This window comes from Neophocaena asiaeorientalis, unplaced genomic scaffold, assembly GCF_003031525.2.
Source record: "Neophocaena asiaeorientalis asiaeorientalis breed wild unplaced genomic scaffold, Neophocaena_asiaeorientalis_V1.1 scaffold153, whole genome shotgun sequence".
Lineage (NCBI taxonomy): Eukaryota > Metazoa > Chordata > Mammalia > Artiodactyla > Phocoenidae > Neophocaena > Neophocaena asiaeorientalis.
In genome coordinates, this window is record NW_020171982.1 from 1984376 (window position 1) to 1994057 (window position 9682).

The window sequence follows — 9682 nt, forward strand, 5'->3', positions numbered from 1 at the left end:
TGTTATTAACTCTGCCAGCTGCTTCATCACCTGTACTCACTGCAAGCCAATTTAAAAAATCTTTGTTCTTGGATACTCCACTTATTCTAATTAGAGAGCTTATCATAGGGCTGTAGCAAAATTCGGCTTTGACAATGATCTTTCCTCCTTACTTCTATAATATAAAGTAAGGAGCAAACTGTGTTGCAGACAGCAACCTCCAGCCCTCATGTTACTAATTTTTCTTAGTATGTGTTAATGTGTGGCATCCACTTACTATACCAAGCCCTTTCTTCTGGACCTTACTTAATGTATGTATGAAATTGTTTGAGAGCTCTAGACATTGAAGAGGGTGTGATGACACACAGTATCCAGTGTTTTTAAAAGGGAAAAGCAGAGAAGCAAATTTTTCTAGCTACGCTTTATCTAACTTTTCTCTCTTTTATTTAAGAGATCTTCTTTTTGGTCATATTTTTCCAACTCTCACAAAATTGGACAGGAAACTGAAGGAGGTAACAAGTCATTGTTGAAGAGGAGTTAATTTACAGTGTGACATAGGAAGAAACCAGGGAGGGGCGCTACTGAGCCTCACAAGTAGCGTCTTCCAGGCATTACTGAATCCAGAAGTTTGTTTGTTTACTGGTTTCTTCCTAAAGCCGAAAAGATTTCCAAGTCTTCATTCAACTAAGTCTATGTATTAGTATGCTAACTACACTTACTATACTAATTCTTTCATTTATTCATTTATCCATGTATATATACAATCATTTATTCACTCATTCATCCAATCATTCAACAAATTGGGAACATGATGTAAGGAATTGTGCTAAATGCTGAAGACTCACAGAAGCGGAAGATTTCTATAAGAAGCCTTAAGCTAATGGGGGAACCAAGATAAGTAGAGAGACAATAAAATACGTCATGAGCACTATGAATTCCATCAGTGGATCTGGGAGTAGCTGCCTTTTCAAAAGTCTTAAAAGATGCATAATTGTGAAATATATGAGAATGCTTTCAGTTGCATTCATTTTTTACTGGGGAGGCTGCAATAAAAGTATTTTGACATTGTGCAGATCTGTATCATAACTAACTTTTTTTTTTTAAAAGAGGTATAAGGAATTCTTGGAAGTATTGTCACAGTGAATTATTGCATGACATTGTATGCCAGGAATACAAGTCAGGCATGATTACTAAAATAGCCACTGTGAGGCAATCACTGTAATTATCTTTCCATGGCCAGACATATTTGTAGCAGTCAAAGGAAAATCAAGTTGGTCTAAGCAGGTTGCAAAACTGAAAGAAATAAGAGAAAATACTCTCACTTAATTAAGCACTGATAAAGGAGAAAGGAAGTTGAACGAATTAGTAATTTAGTCACAAAGATAAGTTTTTTTTTTTCCTTTTTTTTTTCCCCCCTGGTGGAAGGTCATGAGTTTAGGAAAAAAATAAGCAAACTGATGAAAGAGACACAGGATCATCTTTTCTTCCATCTGAGAAAGAAAAGAACAAATCTGGAGAAAATGTTATTTCAGGCCTTCCCTGAGACTAACAAGATCTTTCTTTTTTAAGAGAGGAATTGCCTAGCTAGTGAAGCTGAACAAAAACTTGAAGAAGCCATGCCATCAATAATTCTCAATTAACTCTGACAGCAAGAAAAAGTACAGTAAGGGCTTGAAAGGTAGGTGGCTTGCCAGGAAGCTAAGGGTCAACTGAGTTGTTAGAATTTCTGGTGCCTGAAAATGCCATGTAAAGACAAAGAATATCATGGGAATAGACAAAGACCCAAGCTTAACTTAAGAAATATGTGACAATATAGAAATTATTAGCATATATTTTTATTTATACCATTATTTATATTTCCATCAGTCTTGCTCAATATTGAATCTAGCCTTAAACATATTTACAATTCAATTACAGTGTAGTTAATTAAATGGAGTCATCAGCTTTTGCTCCAGGGAAGCAAACTCAGGGCTGCATCTCTGGGATGTGCCTGTCCCTTCCAGATCTCAGGATGCCAATTTACCCTATGACCTCAGTTTTCTGACGGGTCCAAGAAACATCATTGATTTTCAGTTTGTCCAGGTTTTTCTTGCAGGACAGGAGTGAGAATTTTCAAGCTCTTTACACATCAAGCCTAAAAACCAAAGTCTTTCAAAGGGTTTTTAACAAGGAAATGGTATGATTCTATTTTGCTTTTTAAAAGATTACTCTAGTTTGCAGAGTAGATTGGAGGAGAGCCATCATGGAAGCAAACAGATGGGGTAGGAGGCTACTATACTCAATGATTTAAGTAAGAAATGTTGATGGTTTCTAATGATGACTTAGTCTGATATTGTTGAAGAGATGTAAGGGACAAAGTCAGGAGATATGAAGACATCAAAGAACTGAGACGCCTTGGATGAATGGGTCTACTACTATGACCTTGAAGTTATTCAGGATGAGAGAGGGACTTCATTTGAAGAGTAGGGCACGTGCAACAAGGAAATAAATGTTTCAATAAATGAAGTAGGGAAATGAGGACTTATTGGATGACAGGATGAAGAAAGGAAGAGCATAAAATATTCAAAAGGCATGGGACTGACTATAATATAATTATATCTTTATGCTTATTTTTTAAACATTGAGCTGAATGTATAATTGTCTTACAGTGAATTGAGGAGAGAAGATGACACCTATTCCACATCCTTACCTTGAAGCCCATGGGATGAGAGAAAAGGAGCAGTTTCTTCTTGATGTAAATGAAGAAAACGTGGCAACTGCAGAACTCCACGTTTCAGGTAAGGCCCTTCAGTGGATGGAAAGAATAGGAAATTTAAGACTTTAGTAGAGTTGATTAATCCTGAAACAGGTTCTGAAATGCAAAAGATCTTTGAGAAAAGTAAGGAGTGAAATATTTGGTCAGATATAGGAAACAGAGAATACCAAAAAACATAAGTGCAAGAGAGACTTGAATCTTTCATATTACGTGAGAAGCAGGGAATGCAGAGATGTGATCGAGGTGACTACAGTCCAACAATTCTTAAGGTCTGTGGACCCCCTGACCTCAGCAAATCCCACTGAGTTTTAGCAGAGCCTGGGTAGCTCTGGGGGAGTCTCAGGGCAGCAAGGTGGCAGCCATGCTGGGCAACACTAATTGCCATGCTTGTTGCAATTAGATGGCAAGAGAAACAACTACAGTGGGGAGAGGCAAGAGGCTAGAAAACACCTAGCGGATGCTCACAAAGTGTGGACAGGAGGAGCAGGTGGAGGTGGCAGAGAACGTTTGTCAACAGACAGAAACCACTGACACTGAAACAGGTCATTCATCTCATGGCAGCCACCAAAAATGAGAGGATATAATCCTTTGCTCTCCTTTTCTTGCTTTTATGCCTCTTTATGGCCTCTTTACAAACTTTTCTCACTTAAGCTGGTCTCCTTACTGTCCAATACCTCACCAGGAGCATAGCTCTCTAGGCTTCTCCTTTTGTTCTTTCTTTCTCCAGCCCTGGAAAACCCTCCTTTGTATATAACCAATACAGAGTTCTCAATGACAGAATTTTAGGTCTTATTAATGAAAAAGATTTTGCTTCATTTTAACTTTTGCCCAGGCAAGCATTGTCTTCAGAGAGAAGTGTCTGATGGTAGCATAGCATTAATTATAATTTAATACATCTATTAGAAGTCTTTTTTAGGAAAAAGCAGTTTTAAAAAAATTATTTTTTGCAAGTTTTCTAGGGGGTGTCAGGGCTGCTATTTAAGAACAGATGCATGAGTGAACTGCACTTAATTAAGAGTTCTTAGAGGATCCAGGATAGAAAATTATTTCCTGATAAGGTCTAAGGTCTGATTCTATTTATATAATGTTTTGCCAAAGGTAAATTGTCTTCCTAACAAGACGCTTCCATTATCTAAGCAACATGTAAAGGAGTAATATATATTTTCAATCATTTCACGTGAAAATTCACATGGCTTTCAGGAAGGAAAGATGCAAGAGGAATATTTCCCTTAGCTTACTCTGCTAGAACCCTTCTAAGCACCAGTGAAATAGGGATTTAAATAGAATTTTAAAACATCATTATAAACTAGAGTCCCTTTTAACATATACTTTGAAAGTCAACTGACTAGTTGATTTCATGTTACGTTCATTTTTGAGCACAATAATGTCACGACTTCAGAATTATACAGTTCATCAGCCAGATCCGTTGAAAGCAACTCCACACAAGTAGGGGTAACAGTGTACAACTCTGTCAGTAAACTCTAATGGACTTACATGGTGGAATTGAATATGCATACCTCTGGCTGAAATGGCTACAGTATAATATTTTTATCCCATTCATTGTGTATGTCAAATTTAGATGTATACATCAAAACTTCAAAGAGTTGGTTTCTAAAGATCATCATGGCCCAATCTGAAAAGCTCAAAAAATATATAATTTATTATCAATAACAGAAAGTGTATTATAGGCCATGGTATTAGTTTTCTGTCACTGCTGTAATAAATACCACAAATGTAGCAACTTAAAATAATACAATTTTTTTTTCTCAGTTCTGTGGTCAGAAATCTCGGCTGGCTCAGCTAGTTTCTCTGCTGTAGGTTTCACAAAGCCCAAATCAAGTTGTTGACTGACTAGTTTCTTATCAGGAGGCTCTGGGAAGCCTCTAGAGGCTCTTCTTTCAGGTTCATTCAGCTATTGGTAGAATTCAGTTCTTCGCAGCTGTAAGACTGATATCCCTCTTTCCCTGCCGGCTGTCATCTGCGGGCTGCCCTTAGTTCCTAGAGGCCTCTCTCTGTTTCTTGTACATGGGTCCTTACTTATCAGAGCTAGCAACAGCATGTCAAATCCTTCTCCTGTGTGGAATATCTCTAACTTCTCCTTCTACCAGATTTCTTTTTTGCTTCCAGCCAGAGAAAGTTCTTGGCTGTTAAGGGCTCATGTGACCACATTGTGCCTACCTGAATAATCCAGGATAATCTTCCTGTTTTAAGGTTTCTTAACATTAACTACATTTGCAAATTCCCTTCTGCCAGGTAGTGTAAAATATTCACAGATTCCAGGGATTAGGGCATGGATATCTTTGGGGAGGGGGCCTTATTCTGCTTCCCACACCCACCAAAAATAAAAGAAAGTTGCAAAATCACAAAACAGAAGATCTATGAAAGGGGTGCCATACATGATACTCGATTAAAAAATATATTCTGAAGGAAAAGGAAAAATATATTGTGACATGTCCCAACTAGAATATTATGTGGTTAAAAAAAAATCCTGTCTTTAAAGTATATCTAATGATATCAGAGATGTATACAATATAATTTAAGCAAAACCAACACAAAACTATATTTACTGTATAATGATCCATATTTTACATATATGGATATACACATGTATATGCACAGATATTTATGTCTCTTTATTTAATGCCTATACCTATATATGTATATGTATAACCATATCCATATATGCATACTTTAGGTGGTACACGTGATATCTTTATATACCAAAACATACCAAAAAATTACCAGGGCAATCTCTGAGTAATGATATACTTTCTTCTTCATATGTTCTGTGAAATCATATTTTCCAAAACATTATAATCAGAAAACAAAATGCCATGTTTAAAAGAAGAATGATATCATGCGTGATTTCTCACATAAAACTGAATATTCTAGCAAGTGAATCCAACGAGTCTCATACTCCGAATAGATTTCAGTTTATCACGAATTAACCATAAAAGGAGATCTGGTACCCTGAGATAGGGGTGGGAGTAGGGAGGATGATTCCTACCTTATTGACAGATCAATCACAGAAAATAATTGAAGGTTCACAGAAATTTCTCTGCTAAATAAAACCTTTTCTGAGTTCCCTTCCCTCTAACCTGCAGCATGAAAAATTAGTACTTTTTGTTTGTTTTTTTTCTGTATCTTAATTTTATAGGTAAAGAACTCTGAGAGAGATTGTAATTCAGGATCTCTAGAGCTGTGGAGAGTCCCCATGTAGACGTCCAAGGGTCTTACACCACGAGATCCCCTGAAGCAACATCATTGTCCTTCTCCCTTGATGAGAGACAAATCAAACAAAGGAAGCAATGATCCTTCTCTCACCCTGGATGTCAAGTAACTCTATTCTATGAGTTGGGGGAAAGAGGTACAGCCCTTTGACGACAAAGAATATTTACCTGTGCTCCTCATACATTCCCAATGCCCAAAACATCTCAAATGGATTTCTACTTTTTCTTAGAACAGTAAATCACTGCCAAGACAGTTGAGCTCATTTCTAAGCTCTATTCCATGCCTTCACATTTTGTTAATATCAAAGAGGCTGCTTTAAGTGGGGAACACTGACATACGTCATTACATAGGGTTATTACTGTCGCTGCTCTATTTTTCTCAATATCATCAAGAAGGCAATCACTGCCCTTTGGTCTCAATGGTGCTCTTCTTTACAGAAGGGAAAAGTTAGCATTCCTGCAAACCCATAATTGGAGAAAAGGTTTTCACCAGAGGTTGAGTGCTTTTAGATATGAAAGACAGGCCACATGCCGCTAAGACTCAAAAATAGCACAATAAAGGAACAGAGGATTAAATTGTTCCCCATCTTTCCCTAGGAAACCTGACCCACAGAATTGTGCTGATAAAACTTTCACTTTGTATATTGACTTTTGCTCATTCAACCTTCAAGAGAGGTAATCACTGCACAGAAATTACTCTCTTATTAGAATGTATTGCGATAAATTGGAAATGGTGTCTTGGTCACATGCTACAAATTGGAGGCTTGAGACTCAGCTGCCTGTCAATCAGTGGTGTGGAAGTCTACAGCAACAGGCTGCGGAAGAACACCTGGCTTTGAAAATAGGAGAGCCAAGGCAAGACTGGAAATGACGTCTATGAACAGAAAAGAGAAAAATCCCAAGATAGGAGAGTGAGTCTGATGTCATAAGTGTCACATTTGGGTTCTGCATTGTGATGCATTTGATGCTTGGGAATGCAAACCAAAAAGCCTTTCTTCAAAAGAGGATGTGACACAACTGAATTATTTCCATAATAATCCACCTGCATGACAGTTCCTTAGCACCTTGCCTTGCCTCTTTGGTCAGCCCCTGCCAGCTTCAATATCTGATATTCCCTGATAGTTTGCATGGTGTGCCATTCCCCACCCAAATTTGCATCTTGTATTATTATTTTGATATCCAACTATGTCCCAATCCTGACTTTAGGCTTGTTCCCTCAAAAGTAGGATTTGGCATCCTCCCTATGTTGCCTTTGGTATTTCTTTATGAACTCTGCCTTATTTTTGGCCTTGCTGACATTGTGATACAGGCAGCCAGAGCTACTTTCCTCTGAGGGTCAAGGCAATATCAAGGGAATACACTGCTGGAACATGTAGCCAAGACTGATTGGATAATTTTCTAATTTCTCCACTTCACATTATATCTGTCTCTGGTTGTACCTGTATTGCTCTAGAACAAGTCCTGGAAAAAGGAGTATTTCCATCACCTCATTTTATGGACTGATGGGTCTCATACTTTCGTGTATATGAGAATGACCTGGAAAAATTATTTTAAAAATTGCTTCCAGGACCCATTACCTAGATATTCTGACTTTATATGTCTGGCATGGTACCACAAAATTGTATTTTAGTGAAGTGTCGGCATATTGAGAAGCACTGCTGTAAACAGTAAGAGAAAGGAAGAAAATAGGAGTCCTAGAAACTTGGAGGGAAATGAAAACACTCTCTGGGATGTAAAATATGAAACCATCACCTAATGTATCAGAGCACTGACAGCCGAAATCCTCAGTCTTCTGCCTGTGTTTAGATGTTCCATGTGTCCCCCCTTCAGGGAAAGAACAAGGTGACTAGAGAGCAGGAGTATTTTTTTCCATGACGGTTGTATTTCTTACTGGCATTCTCCCTTACAGTCTATCTCTGTGAGGCCAAGTGTGTGAGCCTGCTCTTTGAGATAGATCTGTTTGTGGCAGGCTGGTAAGTTGATATCAGGCCTTCAGACTGCAGAGAACAACAGAGGCGAGACCACAGTAAATAGAGCAAGACGATGAATGCCACCTTCTGCGGACTCTAAGGCAGTAGACCTGCCCCAGGGAGTTACCCACTGTATTGCTACACTGGGGTCACTATGCTTGATCTTCTACAATGGCTTTAAAAATTGAATTAGCGGTCGCTTTGTAATCTATGAGCTTTTGAGAGCAGAGACCATGTCTCATCCATCTTTTTGTCTCCAGAACGTAGCACAGTGTTCAGTAAATGTTGAATAAATGACTGGATAAAGGAAGGAAATCACCAAGAAGATGACAGATAGATAGATAGGTAGATAAACTAGGTAACTATGTATATATATATATATATACACACACACATTTATGGGAGAGAGAAAGAGAGAGCGAAGATACTAGTGCTTTAGGAAGAAATGACCTCATTCTCTATTCCATCTGAATTACCCCGGAATAAATACTGTTTTTCATTACTCTTCAATTGCATTTAGTCACATAAATATACGCCCCCCACACACACAACAGTCTGCAAAAAAGGACATTTGGCTTATACCATGAAGAAACCCTTCTACATATTTATATTTATTATTTTCTAAATCTCTTTTATTTCTTCTTTAGAAACCCACTGATGAGTTAGTGTTAACGTGCTTGGAACAGAACTGCTTTTTGAAGACTAATATATGTTCTGTTGAAAGAACTGCTTCTGGTTTCTAAGAATAATTAACGACACACTTTAATTTATGAACGTCTGTGCTCAAAGGTCTTTCATCCGTGGGAGGGAGAGGGAGAGAAAGAGAGACTGAGAGGCTAATGGAGAACATTCCTGTCCTTGTGCTTGGCTCTGGGGGACTGTCCAGAAGCAGCACTGAAGAGACAAAAGGAATCATGGCTGAGCTCGATTTTACATATGTGCCTTATCAATTGTCAACCTCCATATTTTAGGTCTTAGACAACCCTCTCTCCCCGCCAATGTCTATGATTTAAGAATAACAATGTGACATGAACACGGAGATGAGAGGATACGTGAATAAGAAAAAGGATGGTGGTGAATAATTAAAAGGAGGGGGGATAGGAGGAGGAGAAAGAAAGTGACTCATGGGGGAGCAAAACGTATTCCTCTTTCCTTTGTCTTTTCCATGCACTGTACCTCTCAACCAGGAAAGCAGATGTCTTGACTCTCAAAGGAAATAAAGGTGGCAATTAAATACTGACAAGAAGAATAATAAAAATAAAAAGGAAGAAAAGAACAGTGAGGAAAGACTGCCTCATCCCTCAAGTCTATACAGTGATTCTGACAAACTTCTCCCCATGCATCAATGTGAGGAGAGTCAGAGGGTTCAACCTTTAGGACCTGGGCAGTGGGTTTTCGAATCATCCAACAAATGGGTCTAGTTTTTTTCCACCACCTCTATGCTTGCCCTGCCTTCCACTCCCCAGCATCCCTAGGAGTCAGCCGCTTGTGTTCCATGAACTCACATGTGCCCCCCCTGCAGTGGTTCCATGAGGCCAGTCCTGCTAACCAGATCAGCCCCAGCCTCGTGACAGCAGTCTCCTCTCCATCGCCAATGGCCTCAGTCAAGGCTCCCATGGTCTCTGGCTGTCTTTGGATACTGTGCTACCCTATCCCTCAGTCAGCCCCCACTAGGTACCATCTCCACTCTTCCCTAGGTTCTCAATGCTGCTAGGGGAAAATGCCAAACCAAAAACACCTGCCTGGTC